The sequence below is a fragment of the Notechis scutatus genome, chromosome 1 (assembly GCF_049901735.1).
Source record: "Notechis scutatus isolate UNSWTSFEM ecotype Mainland chromosome 1, rNotScu1.2, whole genome shotgun sequence".
Taxonomy (NCBI): domain Eukaryota; kingdom Metazoa; phylum Chordata; class Lepidosauria; order Squamata; family Elapidae; genus Notechis; species Notechis scutatus.
Window position 1 is genome coordinate 241,560,189 of NC_142009.1, and position 19,391 is coordinate 241,579,579.

Here is a 19,391-nt window from a genome sequence, read left to right on the forward strand (position 1 = left end):
TTAATTTATTCTTTTGTTATCTGTTTCTATTGATGCATACTTTGCAGAATTAACCAATCTGTGATAAAAATAGAGTCTGATTTCCGTGTGGCATATGATGATGTTTTGGTTTTTCTGAATGTGTTAAAAATTTGGAGAATAGAAATAGCTTTATAGAACTAACAGTGAATGTAAATATCAGGCCAAACATATAACTCCACCAAATAAAGAAAAAGAACATGCAAACTAAGCAACGTCATATAGTTGAACTAAGTACTGTAGCTATGAAGATATATAAAGACATTATTTATATTATTGCAATGTAACAAAAACGCATTCATATATTTTCAATAAAATACTACAATTACTTAGTGAAATAAGTAATGTGATATTCATGTTCAGAAATGTATCCTTGATATAGAGGCAGAAGAGTGTTCAATTTATGTGTCCTATTGAACTGGGTACTTTTACTTGGGCTCAAAAGTCTTTGGCTCAAAAGTCTTCGTTTTGTTCCAGGGAAGGCAGCCAAACCAGGAAGTTTGCAGAATTGCCAGGAACAAAAACAGTATTAGAGTTATTGTTTTAAATGTCCCCGTCACTGACTGAATTAAGGAAACATCACACTTTCCCCTGATAATTATATAGAAATTCCTAGAGAGAAATTCAATTACCTGATAATGTATATCTGGCTATACCCACCATATTATTAACGTTCACATAACAGAACCATTGAAGTGGCTAATCGAGAGAACTGAAAAGAAAAAAAGTCCAATCTTGAAAATTTTATAGACTGCTCATTACAAATCAAGATGTTCACAGTGAACCCAAAATCATCTGGAGGGCATTTAATGAATGTTGAGGCCCAGGAACAAAAGTCCTCCAAAAGTAAGGTTTATATGATAGTGAAAGAAAAAACAATTTCTACCTTTCTTGATTGGATTATTCTACCTCATATCCTGTATTATGTTTATATAATGTCCTAAGAGATGTTGCTGCCTTCATTCTACTGCAGTTAAGTAGACAGCTTTCCAGAAACATTCTCTAATCTGCTCCTTTTTCCACTCACCATGGCTCTCATCAGGAAGAAGCCAGAGACAATATAAAAGGGCACTAATTTTCAGAAAGATTTTGCTGGCAAGCCAAGAATATATTGTCAATTCCATCAGGTCAGTACTGGGGTAAATCTTTTGTATTTCAGCTGACGGTCTGCTCTCCACTGTACTGAAACCTAGCCTTGGCCACTTCCAATAATACTAGCCATGGTTCTGAACCTGCTTTGTTCTGTTGCAGTTCTTGCAAAGGAGAGCCTTGAGCAAAGCAAAAATCCCCTTTTATCTCTATCATCTTTTCTCTTGGAAGAAGAATCAAGTAATTCTGAACTTCCTGAGGTTCTTTCTTTTTCCTGCTCAGGATATACCTATTATATTCTTTGTTTTGAATATAATCTAAGAGACTGTAGGCTTTGCCAAAAGCTCTTTCTTCAGCTTGTCTATCTGGTGTATACCTAGAATCTCCAGTTCAACGCACACACATACACACACACACACTCCAAATTCACTTGATTGTCATGCTTTGTATAATTCATACTACCAGTTCATTCTATCTTCTGACCACTATATTACTTGACATCAGAAAAAGCAACAAGGATATATAGTCACAAGTAGAAGGAGATAGGTAATAGGAAGGATGAGAAGAATAATTGTAATACAATCTTAATAAATAGTTTAACACTGTTGTGGGAATTAGTTGTTTAGCAGAGAAACTGCAGGGCAACCCAACTTAGCATAATGTTTTAGTATTATTCAAGTCGCCTTGAAGCATTCTGTATTCCATTTTTCTTGTAACTTATAATTATGAAACACTCTTTTTCTCTTTAGCAACTGATTGTGTGGTGATTTCCGTAGGGCCATCTTTCCCTCCAACTTTGTCCATCTCTTCATCTTTTCTGTCTTTAAGTTAAAATTAGTGCATTGTTTCTTGGATGCAGTGAAATATATTGAAACACCTATTTCAAAGTACTATATATGGTAAACATAATTTAAATTTGGACAAATAGAATAGAATAATGTATTAATAGAATGTATTAATAGAATGTATTAATAAAAGGTAGAATGTATTAATAAAAGGTAATGTATAGCAGTGATCCCCAACCTTTTTTATGCCGCGCCCGGTACCGGCATCAGCTGGGCGCTGCATGCCCAGTCCGGCATCAGCTGGCGCCGCCATCTTTTTGATGAAAAGTGCTTCCGGTGAGCTTTCTACCCGGAAAAGCTCACCGGAAGCACTTTTTCATCAAAAAGATGGCGGCGCCAGCAACCAGCGGCCCAGTAGGACTTGTTCCGCGGACCGGTACCGGTCCGCGGACCGGTGGTTGGGGACCCCTGATGTATAGGACAACAGGGAAAGAGGAATTGAAGCTTATAAATCTGCTGCACATTTCTAATCTTCACAACTAGAGATTAAGAAACAATGAATCTGTCATCTGTACTAGATTCTAGAGTTTAGAATTGTAAAACCTTTGACAGATCTTACTGCAATTTACAAAAAGTGATTAATTTCAGTGTTGCTGCTAATGAACTTACAATTCTAAACAAAATATCTGTTATTTGCAGTGGCATACTCACATTACTGACACTAAGCCTTCGTTGTTCAGTATTCATGTGCATTCTTTCAAAATGGTGCAGTCCTAGGACAAGAGCCATCAAAACTATTAAGTCTATAGCATGACCCTCTAATCATTTGTCTTCCTCCCCATTATAGAGTAGAAAACTAACTTTTGTAGAAAACAAACATTAATAAATACAAATGCTTAGAATATGTAAATTGGCTGGAGGACAAACAAGGGGAAAGTCATACATTAAATATTTATATTGTTTTATGAATTTTTCCACTTTTTCCTTTTTTCCCCCTTTTTAATCATTATAAACAATAATGTAGTGGAAGTTTTGCTATTAAAATCAAAAAGTCACATTTTTTAAATATCATGAAATGAATGCAATGTAAATGCATCTCTTATTAATGTTATATTGAACGTTCATTGTGTAACCTTATTTATACAATCTGTCCATCTACAGGTATTACCTCTTATGGAATATATATCTCTGTTCGAAATAAAAACATTAAAAAGAAAACAAACCATATAATTTACTTAAAATGGGACTATACCTAGGAATGTGAGTGATATTTTTGGAGTAAGACAAGATTACCCAAGTAAATTAATCGAGATTTCATGTATTATTTTATGTATTGTAAAGTTCCTCAGAATTTTAGCTCACAACTATTTTCTGGTCATAAATTTAGTGATTTTACAAGCTTTCGAACCTTTAAATATCTTCCAAATCAACAATTTCCTCTCAAGCAATTACATTATTTTCTTTCCGTAACAAACTGTTTTGCGCCTATATAAATAATTCCTTTACACTCTTTTCAGCCTTATACTGTAAGAAAACTTGCACAATACCATTAAATAAATTCTTGACAATTACAATATAAAAACCTGCTTAGAAAAATCTTTTAATTATTATAAGATTTGCAATTATTATCTTAAGATATGAATAACGGGGCTTTGTATAATATCAACATACCTAACCTGTTGCCACAATTTTTCTTTTAACAAAAGTTCCTACTACAGAAAGCAATCTAACATAAATTTACTCAGAGAAAGTAATTCCTTACCTTTTCTTTTTATTTATATTGTAAGACTAATATAGTAGCAATCTGTCTCATAGTAATAACAGGATCTCTTTATTTTTTGTTTACTGTAACTTCAACCTAAAATAAGACTTTCAATAGCTTTCTTTGTTGAATTATTAACTTACAGATATTGCTGAAGCTAACTTTGATTTTAAAGTACTAAAGGCTACAATGTCAGTTATCTGGACCTGGTGAACTTATTTAGAAATTAACTGTTGTTAAGTAGAATACATTTCTATTTTTTTCTGGGTGACTCTATGCTGATCTAAAAGACAGAGAACACTAAAAAAAATCTAAAACAAATTACTTGAAGTATGTAATAACACAAAGCAATTAAATTTTCTCAGAAGAGGTTAATCAAGCCCATCTTCAAAAAATACTTAAATAAACCTCTACAACAACATAATTGTTAACATTTCAATTAAAGCTTTTGGATCCAGGTATGGACTATTTCCTTTTCCCTGGAATGGAAAACTGCTTTAATGTCATTTGGAAATTTCCCGGACACCTTTCATGGCTAAACTGAACAAAGTAACTATGATTTCTCCATAAGCCAAAGCTACAATTTGGCAAATTCTTTGCATTGTTTGTGTTAATGTCTACAGCAATGTTTCACAACCTTGGCATGTTTAAGAGGTATGGAGTTCAACTCCCAGAATTCCACACCCAGAGAAACAGAATTCCACAGCCAGAGAAACGCCTACATTAAGAAACTGCAGAAGACAATTTATTTTCTTTCCTGTGTCAAGAACCATTCACAGACTTTTGCACTGTATATTTCAGTGGTGCATTGCCCTAACAGCACTGAAAGCAGCCAAGAGAATATGGGCAGGTCCGAGTGCTAAATTTTATGTAACACTGCTTCAACCCATGTTATACTCATGCTATAGGAGATACCTTTCAACTTACTTGGACCACAGCTCTTTGTAGAACAGATTGGGGGTTTTGAAATATTTATCTTAAAAGCACAATGTGAACTAACAAACCGTAAAATCATTTTGGAAATACATGACATAGCAGCTGCTGTATTAATTATTAATACAGTAAAACTATTAACCTCATTTCACCAAGAAAATGCTCAAACCCAAGAAAAAAAGCTACAAAGCAAAATCTGCCTGCCCAACACAGACTTTTTTTTAGCATCATTCCTCCTGAAACAGGCCTGGTATTCTAGACATATGGGGTTGCTATATTTGATGCAAAGCAATGAGAAGGATGGGAATAGGATTCCAGTCATGACTCTTCCTAGCACTTCAAAAGTCAGCTTCATCAAGAATTCCACTGAGATTAGACTCTTTATGGGAATTTTGGAATTTAAAGAAGACAGAGAAAGATAAAAACTAATGAAAAACCCCTGATGCTTTGGTTTGTCCCATTTTTCTCAATGAATTATTTTGTATGTTTTATGTACTAAGACATTATATAAATATTGAAAATTTATTAATTTTTATCTCACCTTTATTACTTTTATAAATAACTCAAGGTGACAAGCATATATAATACCACTTCTTCCTCCTGTTTTCCCAACAACATTCCTGTGAGGTAGGTTGGGCTGAGACAGAATGACCAGTCTAGTCACAAAGCTGGCTTTCATAAAGAAGGCGGCAGTAGAACTCACAGACGCTTTAGTTTTTAAATTAAGCAGTCCTTGTACCATTACATGTGTAACTGCATGCATAATGCAAAGGCTTCCATCATATTTGGTTTCCCAGTTACTTCCACTTCCATCCCAGCCACCAAACTATATAGAATTCCACAATTCTTCCAACAATTATAGGATTTGTTCAGATGGTTCCATTGTTGAGGTGACTATTTCTATCCTCCCTCCCCTGTGAATTGAATTTTAATGATAGTAAGTTTTTTACTTTGTACGATTTTTGTTTTTATTGACTGATTGTTCTTACTGATTCTTTGGTCACCTCTGGTAAGTTGATGGCTATTATAAATTTGACTAAAAACAAACAAACAAACTTAAGTCCAATCTATTAGAGGTTCTTGTTTGGAGGAAGCAGTTCCATCAAACAGATACTATAAAATATACATTTCAATTCAACTTTTCCATTTTGATAAGTTTCCTTTCTTTTTAGAAATTAAAATATGTACACAAGAAAATTCTCTATATATGTAACATTAAAAATAATGCCTATATCCTTGAAAGTAGCTGTGAATTGGAGAAACAGAAAATATAATAACTCCTTATGTCTCAAACACTGTCTACAAAGTAGGTCTTTTTTTAACAATGAAGTTATTTCTGACAACGAACATTTTATTAATGTTATAGAAAGTGAGGAACCAAGCAACACAAACTTCACTCAATATATTGTATCTTACTCTCCATATATTTTGGGATTGTTTCTGTATGTGTTTGTGTTTCCAGGCGAGGTCTACTATCTCCATTTACAAAACTCCAAACATCACTAGATGACAGTAAAGAGTTGTATTTTCCTATATCATCTTTGCTGCTATATGATAGTTGTCCAGATTTCTAAAAATCCCAAATATAATAATTGATTCTAGGATGGAACAATATTTTGATATTTTAGGAGTTCAGAGGGGTGACATTCTGTGATTTTTATATGAGAAGGAGTTGAATGAAAACTGTGCTATTTTACTACTTCAATTCACTTAATATTCCACTGAAGTACAGTTTATTTACCCAGATTTGGGGCTCTTTCATTAACTCTTTTTATTAGCATTCTCTCATTGCAATTTTGGTTCCTTTTTGAATTAGTTTCAGTTAAGCTACTTATGTTTATGCCATAGTCTTACAAATTAATATAGTACTGATCCAAAGTCCATTGAAGACTGCTTAATGATTTCTGAAGAATTCTAATCATTATCCTGACTAGTGAAAAAGAGCATTGCCAAATTTAGTTTAGCACTTAATTTTTAATTAAAGTACGCAAACTTTCCATTACTTTTTAAGCCAAATCCCAGTGCCTAAAAACAGATGATAGATGCAATCTATCATTAGGACACTTGGTCCAAGTAAAATGTATTACCCTAATTCCTACCTCATAGGTTGTTGTAAAATAAAATGAGAGGAGAGCCTCATCTACGCTGCCTTCAATAGTCAAAGAAATGATAAAATAAAATACCAATCAATTAAATAAACAAAGAGCTCACCAAAAGTCAGAGTAGCAATGACCAACCACCTCTTTTCCAGGTACACTGATCATCTAATTTGGAGTAGAGACTTTCAGGCAGAATATCTGAGATCAACATTGTGGTACATTATGAAGTAGTTGGTTTAGCTTTGGGTTAATACAATGTATAAATCTAGTTGACAGCCGAGATAACAGATTACAAATGCAATACAATGATTTGGTAACTATGACTTAGGCATTAAAGTGTTGTGTGAGGTAGCTAGTCATAATTTATTCTACATCCATGTTTAGTATGGATTAGTATAAGGTATGTCTCAATTAGCATAATTGATTACTTATTCAATTATTTAAGATTATCTATTATCTGTTATCTGAGAAAAGGAAAGTACTGGTGGAAATAGTCTTAAGAGAAATTTTCAACCCCAAGTAAGACAATCAACCAGCCACACCTGTCTCAATGCATTATTACAAAGGGAAGACACACAAACACATATAAGGCAGATGTATGAATATTAGAAAATTTAATATTAGAACATTTAATATTTAGTTGAGGCAGGTCCTGGTTCTTCTAAACAAAAGAAATAGAAAATAAACAACAACATTACAGGAACAAAATTACTACTCTTTTATTGACCGAACTGGCCATTAATGAAATATAAGAAAGTGGTATAATTATGTTAATAAATGCATCTAACCTCCTTTTAATCAGAATTGTTTCTTGCATCAATATGTCTGCTAAAATATTTCATAATTTGACACATTCTTAACTATTAATTAGTTCTGGCTAGTGATGTCTTCCTTATAAGCCTCCCTTGGATAGCTATTCAATAGACATTTCTTTATTCATGTTAATATTCCTATACAGGGGCATCTTCTTAGTTAAGTGGATACAACACGGCTGGAGATCTTTTGACCCCTTCGGTTGTTACTGAATTGCATCTCCCAATATCCTTACCAATAGCCAGGCTATATAGGGTATAACTGTATTCTGCTAATATGGTAAATTCCCCACTTTTTCTTTCAGATATTATCTCATGCTACTTTGATTGCTAATGCATAAAAGCCCTGGGGGGAAAAAAGAATTCTCTACTTCAAAATACAAATCAGAAAAAAATTACCATGTGATGAACTAATCTATCTAATTTCTTATGCTTTTTACCCTTTCCTGTATTCATGCTTTGAATAAATAAGGGAAGAATTAACTCACAGGCTGAAGTAAAAGAGTAATCTATATAATTATTCTAGCTATTAGCAATGGCCAAATAAAGATAAGAATAGTCATTAAGGTTAAATCACAATGAATGCTAATACAATCCATATTTCCATCAACTTCTGATGGAGGCATTGAGAAATAAACAGGTTTCTGACAGAGTGGAGATGACAATCTCAGCAAAGACCAAAGAACCAGCAAATAGATTGATTCTTCAGAACTTCTCCAGATAAAACAGGGGTCCCCAAACTTGGCAACTTTAAGACTTGTGGACTTCAAGTCCCGGAATTCTGGAACTCTGGAAGTTGAAGTCCACAAGTCTTAAAGTTTTTATTTATTTTTATTCATTTTATTTGGTTTGTCAATTGCTTACAAGGTAATAGGTATAAGTAAAAACATAGTTATGAATACATGGATACATATAAGAAAAATAAAAGAAACAATAGGACAGGGAAGGTAGGCACCTTGGTTCACTTTTGCATGCCCCCTACAGACCTCTTAGGAAAGGGGTGAGGTCAATAGTAGAAAGTCTAAGGTTAAAGTTTTTGGGGTTTGGGGAAAAAACCACAGAGTCAGGTAGCGTATTCCAGACATTGACCACTCTGTTGCTGAAGTCATATTTCCTGCAATCAAGTTTGGTTCGATTAACCTTGAGTTTATATCTATTGTTTGCTCTTGTATTGTTATGGTTGAAGCTGAAGTATTCATTGACAGGTAGGACACTACAATGTATGATTTTATATACTATACTTAGATCAGACCAAAGGTGGCATAGTTCTAGGTTTTCTAGGTCTAGAATTTCAAGTCTGGTGGCATAAGGTATTCTGCAACGAGTAGAGGAGTGGAGAAATCTTCTTGTGAAATATTTCTGGACTTTCTCAACTGTATTAATATCAGATACGTAATGTGGGTTCCAGATGGATGAGCTGTATTCAAGTATTGCCAAATGTTTTGTATGCTCTAGTTAGTAGTGTAATATTACCAGAGAAAAAGCTACATAAGATTAGGTTAACAACTTTTAACGCCTTTTTGGCTATGTAGTTACAGTGGGCTCTAGCACTTAGATCATCAGAGATGAGTATTCCAAGGTCCTTGACAGAGTTTGGATCATCAACAAAGTCTTGACTATTCAGCCAGTATTTTATTTTTTTGATCTTTTTTGCCAATATGTAAGACAGAGCATTTATTTGTTGAGATTTGAAGTTGCCATTTGTTTAACCATTCTGATACATAGTTGAGGTCTTTTTGAAGGGTAGCAGTATTGTCTGTGGTGTTGAATAGCTTTACATTGTCAGCGAAGAAGACGCAGTTGCTCTTAATATGATCACAGAGATTATTTATTTAGAGTATGAAGAGAGTTGGTCCTAGAACATTGCCTTGGGGGACTCCACTGTTGACAGGTACAGAATTTGATAGGACGCTCCCAATTTTGACCATTTGTTGTCTGTTTGACAGGAATGCTTCTATCCAGTTATGCAGGTGTCCAGAGATACCATAAGATTTTAGTTTTAGGAGTAGTTTGTCATGTACCACTGAATCAAAGGCTTTACAGAAGTCTATGTAGATTGCATTTATTGCTTTGCCCTGATCGAGTTGTGTAGTCCATATGTTCTTGCAGTGTAAGAGTTGCAGATTGCAGGATAGTTGCCAAGTTTGGAGACATCTGGGATAGAGGACAGGAAATCACCCACATATGCTTTGGACAGCTATTCCTTGCAAGGAGACCATAGGATAGTGGCCTCCCATGTCTTAGGGTACTAAGAGACAGAGCCATTGTACTCACAGCCATGGCAGAACATTTTAAAGGACATTGAGTTCGCTAACATCATTTTTTGGAAATTACTTATCTACTATGCTAAGGGATTAGAGATGATCGGTATGACAACTCTGAAAAGCCATCTGGTGAGTATACATTCTTTCTTGAACAAACAATGTCTCTAGGTAAGATGGGCAGCAGATAAATTAAAAAACAAATGAATAAAATTAACTATTAGAATTTAAGAATTGGAAACAAATAGTATAATGCTAAATAAGGTCCTGATCTAAGAAATTTAGAAGGATCCAGAAAACTTTGGAACATTGAGACTTATACTGTAGATGTAAGAAATAATTAAATAAAATAGCATTTTGTGAGAAACAGTTTGTCCATTTTAATTTGAAACAGAAAATTGAAATTTTATGATTTCAGAAATTAAGACACTAATTTTCTTGTATCAACATGTCTGTTAAAATATTTCATAATTTGACACATTCAAAGGGGACTAAACATTCCAGGAAGAAAAGGAAAATGGGGGAAAAGTATAAATACCTTTGGTTTTTAGTTAGCGTGTGGGATTATAAAATGATATAAAACATTGTAACATTAGAAATACAGCAGAAGGTTTTTTGAAGAATAGATATTAATAGCTACAATATCAGAAATGTAAACAATGATATGTGCTTCTTTGGACAAACTATGTCCAAAATATGTTAAATCTGATGGAGAAATATGGAACCAGAAATACTGGATGATTAAATAAAAAGTATAGAATATAAGAGAGAAAAGGAAGATAAAGTCTAATTACAAATTACAAAGTCAAGAGAATTATCCTGATAAGGACTTTTTACTGAATATACAAAATAAACCGGTGGTTAAAATTAAAAAAATTAAAGTGAAAATACAAATGACAAACCAAGATAATCACCAAGATAATGACTTTTTATTGGATTTACAAAAGGTTTGCTAAAGCCTCAAAGAAGCCTCTGTGATGGGAAATGAAAAATTGAAGAGACACCAAATCCTAGGACTGAAGACTGTTAGAAGTATATGTGCATGTGCACACACACGTGTGTGTGCGTGTGTGCGTTTTCTTTTGGATATTTATATGTATGGTATTCAGCTTTGTTTGGGTATTTGCCCATGTCATTATAGTTTTACTTTTAAAGTTGTAGCGACATTTCGGCAGAATCTCATCTGCCATCATGAGGGTTGTGTATTGGGTTCATCTGTGTGTCAGGCTTTGCAGCCGTTTCTGTTTTAAATTTGGGGCTAGCCTCGTACTTTGTAAGAATGTTTTTTTCTTCATCCTGATTGGTTGGGAGTCTTGGTCTGTGTCTATTGGTCTTGGAGTTTGCTGTGTTCTGCTTGATTGATATTTCTAATATCTTCTGTTTTGTAGCATTTTTTTGTCTTGACTGGCTGGCAACATTGTGTTTCGTGTATTGGGGACTTTTAGCATGACTTGGCTTCAGGTGAATGGCCAGCTATCATTTATTAGGAAGCTAGGTTTCATCTGGGTGGCTGGTTGGGCTGTGTTTGGGCTGGAGGTATCGGGGGGGTGTCTGTTTGTGCCCAGGTGGTCGCCTGGCTTGTGGTGTGGAGATTTTTTTGTTTGTGAGTGCAGGCTTCCAAATAATTGACAGTCTGGTGGAATCATCTCTTCTATTCATGCTTTCAGGTCTTTTTTCAATCTCTATGGCTTCTCTGATAATTCTGTAGCTGGGGTTTTCTATAGTGGCTAGGGTTTTGATGCCATTGAAGTCGATGCTATGACCTGTTGGACTAGTGAGGAAGTGTGTTCCAGCTTTTTTACTGCATTTTTGTGTTCATCCAGGTGGGTACTTATTCTTCTATTGGTCTGTCTGATGTATGTGGCAGGGAATGATGCACAGGAGACTTCATATATGCCTTGGTTTTCCAGGTCAATTTTATCTTGGGATTTCTTAGGATGGCTGCTATTTTTCTGTCTGTTTTGAAGGCAGTCTTGATGTGATGCCTGTGTAGCATCTTACTGATTTTGTCTGTAGTACCTCTTATGTAGGGCAGGACAGCTGTTCCATAGGTCTGTTCATCTTCTAGGTCTCCATTATGTCTCAGTGTGTTTTTGTGGATCAAGCCAGTGATTTTGCCTTTGTGGAAGCCATTGCCTGTCAGTACTTTAGTCAGGGTGCATAGTTCAGTCTTTATGTGTGTCTTGTCTGCCAGGTGTTTGGTTCTGGCGATTAGTGTTTTAGCCACGGAGTTTATTTATGCTGGGTGGTGGTGGGATTGGGCGTTGAGGTAGTGGTTGGTGTGTGTTTTCTTCTGATATGGTGTGTCCTAGTGTGCCATCTGTTTTTTTGTAGATTAGTTCCATGAACAGGTTTGCAATAACAGGTGACAGTGGTGATCCCATGGGGGCTACTTCAATTTGCTTGTATCCTTTATATATGAAATATGTGTTGGTTCTATACTTTACATATGTTTTCTTATTTTACTTTCTTTTTCTTTCTTTGCACTTTTTGTTCTTTGTTTTTTCTGACTTTTGTTTGTATTTCTTTTACTACTAGAATTAAAATATTTAATAAAAATTATGAAAAAAATATTCCTCCTTCAAACATGTTTCATAAATAACTACTAACTCATCACAGCTTTGAAGAGAATTGTGAAACTAAATCATATGCAGGGGAGAAAAAGGGTTGAACAGAACGTAGATCTCAATTTGCTGGAGAATCACTCTGTGATACATGGTAGAATGAAAAGGAATTCTTTTCCATCAGTTCCTGGAGAATGCATTTCAGGATTTCATTTAAAAAATAAACACACGGTCCTGAAACCTATCTTACTTTCACTTAATGTATGTGTCCCAAAATATAACTCCGAGTACTAGTCAGCACAATGAAGATCACCATTCTTTCCTCATCTCTATATTTAAGTGCCTTTGAGACTAGATAGTTTCAATGCAGCCTAGTAACAATTGCAATGTCAACCAGTCATTAAAATTTGAGTCATTTTTAAAAAATCTGCTACTGGAAACTGCCACAGGAAATAAATATGCAACTAAAACCTCTGGCTAATAAGAAACAAAAAAGCTACCACAAATACACCTGAGTGATGCAGATGGCACTTTTATTGCTCAATATGCACCACTGAAGAAAAAACAGAGAACGTACCGGTAGAAACAGAAAGTCTGTGGTTTTTTAAGGTGCAACTTAAATTGTTTAGTGATTTCTGATTTACATACTATGTTCAGGAAGACTGAATACATATTCAATTTTTCCTGAACTTAATATATAAATTTTAAAAAATCCCTAAAACTATTTGCATAATTGAAGACAAAAAGAATGATGCATCTGCTTAAAGTACATAATACAAATTTGGTCCAAGTTATGTTTTTCTTGTTATTGATGACAATCTTAATTTATTTCATTTTGATTTAAAGAATTATCATTCTGCCCAACTCATAAATTATGACCTTAGGCAGGGTACATCAATAAAAAATAAATAAATAAAACCACAACCAAGAAAAATGAAAGTGTCTAATTCTCAGAGAATGCCTGGATAAGACCCTGCAGTTTTCTTGGCAAGATTTTTCAGAAGTGATTTCAGAAATGTCCTTTCCTAGACCTGAGACAAAGTGACTGGCCCTAGGTCACCCAGGTGGCTTTGTGCCTACTAAGGTAAGACTAGAACTCATGGTCTCCCGGTTTAGAAAGATCTGCATCATTCAGTGATAGTAAGGTTTAATTGCCTTATTTCTGAACAGTCTGTTCCAGCAAGAATCAAGGCTAAGAATCACAAGTTACTACTAGCACAATGCAGAAAACTTTGCAGACAACTTGTGCTCAAATTACTGCCAACTGTGATTTATCTGGGCACTGAACCCCTTGTTCTTCCCTAAATGGCAGCCATTTAAGCTGTTTAAGAAGTCTTCATATTAAAAGGCCTCACAATGAGTTCAAGTATCATTTGCAGGATAGATCTTTTTCAACGCAGAACTAAAGTGCTGGATATTGGAAAAGATAATAGATGCAGCTCAAATGTTACACAGTGTCTAGGTTACTCACGAACAAGATTGAAAGGATAACTGGTATTATGGAATAGAAATGAGTCAGTAAAATGCTGGGCAAAAAAAAAGAGAGTACTCTGTGTTCCATTCTGAATTGAGCAAAGATTTTCAATCTCTGTTCTGGAATTTAAAGATGCTTGGTAGCTTCCAGGCTTTATCTTGAAAAATAAATATACAAATTTGATTTAAAATGATATAAAATCTCCCCAACCTTAAATTATGCTTGATGCTCTGTAGGAAACAATAAAATTTCACTGGAGACCAAAGTAAAGAAGCTTACACCATCAATAAATCTTCTGAGGAAGGAGAGAATACAGCCACATCCATGCACACACAGTTTCCTGCCTTTTTTTAAAGTCCAAAGTTTCAAACTGGTTTCACACTTCATTTCCTCCAAGAAATACCTCACCGCCCTTTAGACATCCTTCCTTATTTTCTTTAAATGTGTTTTTCCTACGAGACCGTGCTCTTATATCCTGAGAAACAGGAGCAACGGTGGCTGTGGTACAAGGCAACTCGAAAAGGGACATAGAAAAAACCCAATCCCATGCAGTAATATACCCCAGGAACATCAAGTTGCTTTAACCTCTCTAGCATAAAATAGGAATAACAGCAATTTATTTTTCAGAAAAATTAAACAGGTGGCCAGTTGCAAGCCTGAACTTGCTCTTTGTTCCTATATCCAATGCTTTATTTCTATCCTGTGACCCACTGTTGTGGTTTGCCAACAGCAGGTGCGGATGGCTGAGGTCTCGGAGAGCGGGGACTCAGATGAAGGGCCTGCGTGTGATGCAGGGATGGGACCAGGACCATCAGGGAGTACAATGCTGGCTTTGGAGATTGTGGAGGCTGGCAGCAGTGATGGAAGAGGTCCCCGAGGAGCCTGTGCCCAGTGCACGTCCGTGCAAGACTGCTCGAAGGAAAGCTGCAGCAGCATGGGTGACTCGGGAGTAAGGCTGCAAGGTAATAGCACCTCCCTCAAGAGATAAAAGCCAGCTAAGGAAACCAGAGTTCTTTGCAGTTAAAAACAAAGCCAAAGAATGCTGTCGTAAACAATAATAAAGTGTTTGTTACAATCACACAGCATGAAATGTTCTTGATTTTATTTTATGCTGATAGCTCCCTGATCCTCAAGGGTCAAGGTACCAATTACAAAAAGATTATGCTTGAGAAGTTACACTTGCTGTTTTTAGAAATCTCTGTGTGTGTGTGTGTGTGTGTGTGTATATATGTGTGTGTGTGTATACATACATACATACATGGTATTCAGCTTTGTTCGGGTATTTTCCCATGTCATTATAGTTGTGCTTTTAAAGTTGTAGCAACGTTTCAGCAGAATCTCATCTGCCATCATCAGGCTTCTGTATTGGGTTCGTCTGTGAGTCAGACTTTCACAGCCGTTTCAGTTTTAAATTTGGGGCTAGCCTACTGCTGTGCCAGAATGGTTTTTTCTTCATCCTGATTGGTTGGTAGTCTTGGTCTGTGTTTATTGGTCTTGGAATTTGCTGTGTTCTGCTTGATTGGTGTTTCTAATATCTTCTGTCTGTTTTGTGGCTTTTTTTGTCTTGACCGGCTGGCAACATTGTGTTTCGTGTATTGGAGGCTTTTAGCATGGCTTGGCTTCGGGTGAATGGCCAGCTATCATTTATTACGAAGCTATGTTTCATCTGGGTGGCTGGTTGGGCTGGCTGGAGGTATCGGGGGGGGGTCTGTTTGTGCCCAGGTGTTTGCCTGGCTTGTGGTGTGGAGATTTTTTTGTTTGTGAGTGCAGGCTTTCAAATAATTGACAGTCTGGTGGAATCATCTCTTCTATTCATGCTTTCAGGTCTTTTTTTCAATCTCTATGGCTTCTCTGATAATTCTGTGGCTGGGGTTTTCTATAGTGGCTAGGGTTTTGGTGCCATTGAAGTCGATGCTATGACCTGTGCCTTTCATGTGTTGGACTAGGAAGGAAGTGTGTTCCAGCTTTTTTACTGCATTTTTGTGTTCATCCAGGTGGGTACTTATTCTTCTATTGGTCTGTCCAATGTATGTGGCAAGGCATGATGCACAGGGGACTTCATATATGCCTTGGTTTTCCAGATCAATTTTATCTTTGGGGTTTCTTAGGATGGCTGCTATTTTTCTGTCTGTTTTGAAGGCAGTCTTGATGTGATGCCTGTGTAGTATCTTACTGATTTTGTCTGTAGTACCTCTTATGTAGGGCAGGACAGCTGTTCCATAGGTCTGTTCATCTTTAGGTCTCCATTATGTCTCAGTGTGTTTTTGTGGATCAAGCCGGTGATTTTGCTTTTGTGGAAGCCGTTAGCTGTCAGTACTTTAGTCAGGGTGCATAGTTCAGTCTTTATGTGTGTCTTGTCTGCCAGGTGTTTGGTTCTGCCGATTAGTGTTTTGGCCAGGGAGTTTATCTGTGGTGGTGGGATTGGGCATTGAGGTAGCGGATACATACATACATACATACATACATACATACATACATATATACATACATACATATATAAATATATAAAATCTCTTTTCCAAGAACTTGCTGTTAAAATGGAGGGCTTCAGCATACATAAAATACTTTCACTTCATCCTCACACCAATCAAGATACATCAACTCATATTTTCCCTTTCCATTGTTCAAATGTTATAGCCTGCATCAGCTCCTAATTTATGTACCTCTTTAAAAAAGTGTCATACTAAAAATAATGAATTGTGTTCATTGCAGACACTTGCTACATCACACACACACACACACACACACACACCATTCAGCATGATAATATAAGGCACGAAGAATGGAACGTAAGTATTCCAAAGTTACCTGTTTTACATTTTGTCACTTTAATATATGATTAACAACTATGAGTCTATAGTATATAAATTTAAAATGGAATGTTGAAGACATAAATGAACCAAACTCTTTAGTATCCAGGTTTATCAGAACCTTTTCTGGGTTTTCAGATATTTAATGAAAAATCATTCTTCATTTACTCTTATACCACCGGAGGCTGGCTTTTCACACAAGACTAAGAACAAAATCACTTGTTGTCATGGTATTTAAAATCTAATTTTGCAATTAATTGCCCTGGGGATATATCTTAATAGGAAGAGGGCAAGTCTAGAAGAACAATTCACATAGAGATGCAAAACATAATTCAGCTATCCCTCTACTGAGAGTGACTAAATACTACTACAACATCCAATACATTTAACATACTGTATTATAAGTTCTGGTAAATGGATAGATGCATTTAATTCAAACCGAAGGATATCAAAACACATTGGTGGTGACATAAAAAACAACACCTCCCTCAACTTCTGGTGATCACATGGCTCATCCATGTTGCTTTCTTAGCAACAATATGGAAGGTATTGTCATTGCATTCTTCTGAAATGCATTTTTCCGTCTGTTCTATAGTTTCTGTGATAGCCTTCTATATAAGTACTAACCAAATCCAATTCCGATCAGTTTTGTGTAAGATCAGCCGAAGCTGATTAATGCTACCATCTGCAAGATCCCTAGAGTATTTTTAAACTGTGTGAGAACCAGATTGTACAGCAGCTTCTTAAAGATTGTACCGCAGCTTAAGTATTCTTAAAGCTTTCTTTGTTCAGAGCAGGAGGAGATCAGCTTTCATCCATCCCTTCAGCATGAACCACTTTGTTTTCTTGTTAGCCAATTTCCTGTGGCACCATGCACAATGAATTACACTGTAAAAACAAAAGTGTTTGCAGTATTTATCAAAAAGATGACAAAAAGCCGATTTTAGTCATAGTGTGCCTGACATTTCAAAGTGACAGACAATTGTTTTTTGTGCAGACAGTTCTTACCCACATAATATAAAAATATGTAATTTTTCATCCAAAATCTCTATAGTATTGTATCTGTGGGACTGACAGTTATGGAATGTTCCAAAATTCCATGAGAGAACTGACCAGCATATTCTCCAATTGAGGAAACATTCAGAAGATGATAATTTGTAATATAGTCCAGAGTAGACAGGAAGCACTCGTTCAGACCTCAGACCAGTTCTGAGAACAGAATGTTAAGAGAATAATGTTATTAAAGTTTGTTCAAAGTTTTTCAAAGCAGTTTCTCTTCACAGAATTCTACTCACAAAGCAAAGGAAAAAAAAACATGGTCTGGTATTTAAAAAGTATTTGACATTTTCACAATGCTTTTTTGCTCATTAAAACACAAAGGCCATCTTGTCCGAAGGGACAGGCCCTTTCAATTTGTTCTGCCCTTTCTAAAAAAAATTGGTGAATTGACATTCTCAAAAACTTACCATATATATCAATAGATATGCATAAGGCAAAGAATTTCATATTGCTGCAAAAATCACATCTTAAGTTTATTTTTTTCCTGAAATGTCTCGAGGTTGCCCAGTTTGTTGACTCACTGCCGCAGATGCTAAATCAAGAAGACAAGACCTTCAAGCTAGAGAAGAGTGTCCTGTTGACTTTAATGTCATATTCAAACAACATTCATCACCTCGTTGCGGCTTAAAGATGGCAGAAGCAATGGGCTATTCCCAAAAAGTAGAAGAATTCCAAGTGTGACTATCAGAAGTCAAAAGTCCTTGAAATGAATAGGCTTGGAATACAATATTGGCATCATGTGAAAGGAAGGCTCTCATCTGTATTTACTGACCAAAGTAATTCTCCACAGAGCCCATCTGCATCTAGGAATACTAGAGAGAAGGCTGAAAGGTTCTTGATTACAATAAATTCTAGACACATGGAATCAGCTTTTTTCTACAGTGATCCCCTACAAAATTTGGATGATAATGGAAGAACCAGTGGCAGCTCAATGGTAGACTTTGTTCTTTCCTTCAAAGCTATGACATACAGAGGTAGATAAAAGCCAGGACACTGCTCAAGAGCTACTTAAAGAGACTTTCAAGAAACAGACAAGGTCAAGGAACAGGTATGGCAAAGGATCCAGGAATGCAATTAATTGATACAAGACACAATAATGAAATCTTGACAACCTATCACAACTCTTCCCTGCCCTATCTTATACCAAATAAATTAAAGTGGGGTTATGTTGAGTTTCTTCCTTAGAAAGAACTTTCTCCCCTTTCTCAGAACCGAGGAATCTTTTCTGAAAGTTCCCCTTGATGATTCATTCATTTCTTTCACATTCCCAAAGTCACGTCTATACTTCTTCACAGAAAGAAAGAACTCAAACATGACCAATTTCTGTAATAGCTCTTCTCTGGGGATTTCCCTACCACCAGAATTAAAATTTGCATCCTCTTAAGGCTGCTTTTCAGGACGTAACTTTTTCAGAGGAGTAATAGATACCCTGGGAAGAATTAATGTGAAGGTAAACTATTACCTATAGTTACCTATAGGCAAATTATTATCTATAATTTTTGTTTGACAGTAATACACAACTGTGATACATTGTTTATGTTCAGTATTTTCCTTGTAAATCACCTAAGAGTCATAATAAGGGGTAAATAAAGGATCGTTTCACTGAAAATAATGTTGGGTTCGGGTATTTTCCCACGTCAGTATAGTTGTGCTTTTAAAGTTGTAGCAATGTTTCGGCAGAATCTCATCTGCCATCATCAGGCTTCTGTATTGTGTTCATCTGTG

The 19,391-nt window shown here is 35.7% G+C and overlaps 1 protein-coding gene across 4 annotated transcripts in view; it reads right to left on the bottom strand.

Moving 5' to 3' along the window:
* Positions 1-19,391, bottom strand: part of OSBPL5 (oxysterol binding protein like 5) — a 160,801-nt gene that overhangs the window by 91,623 nt on the left and 49,787 nt on the right. The window lies entirely within an intron of this gene.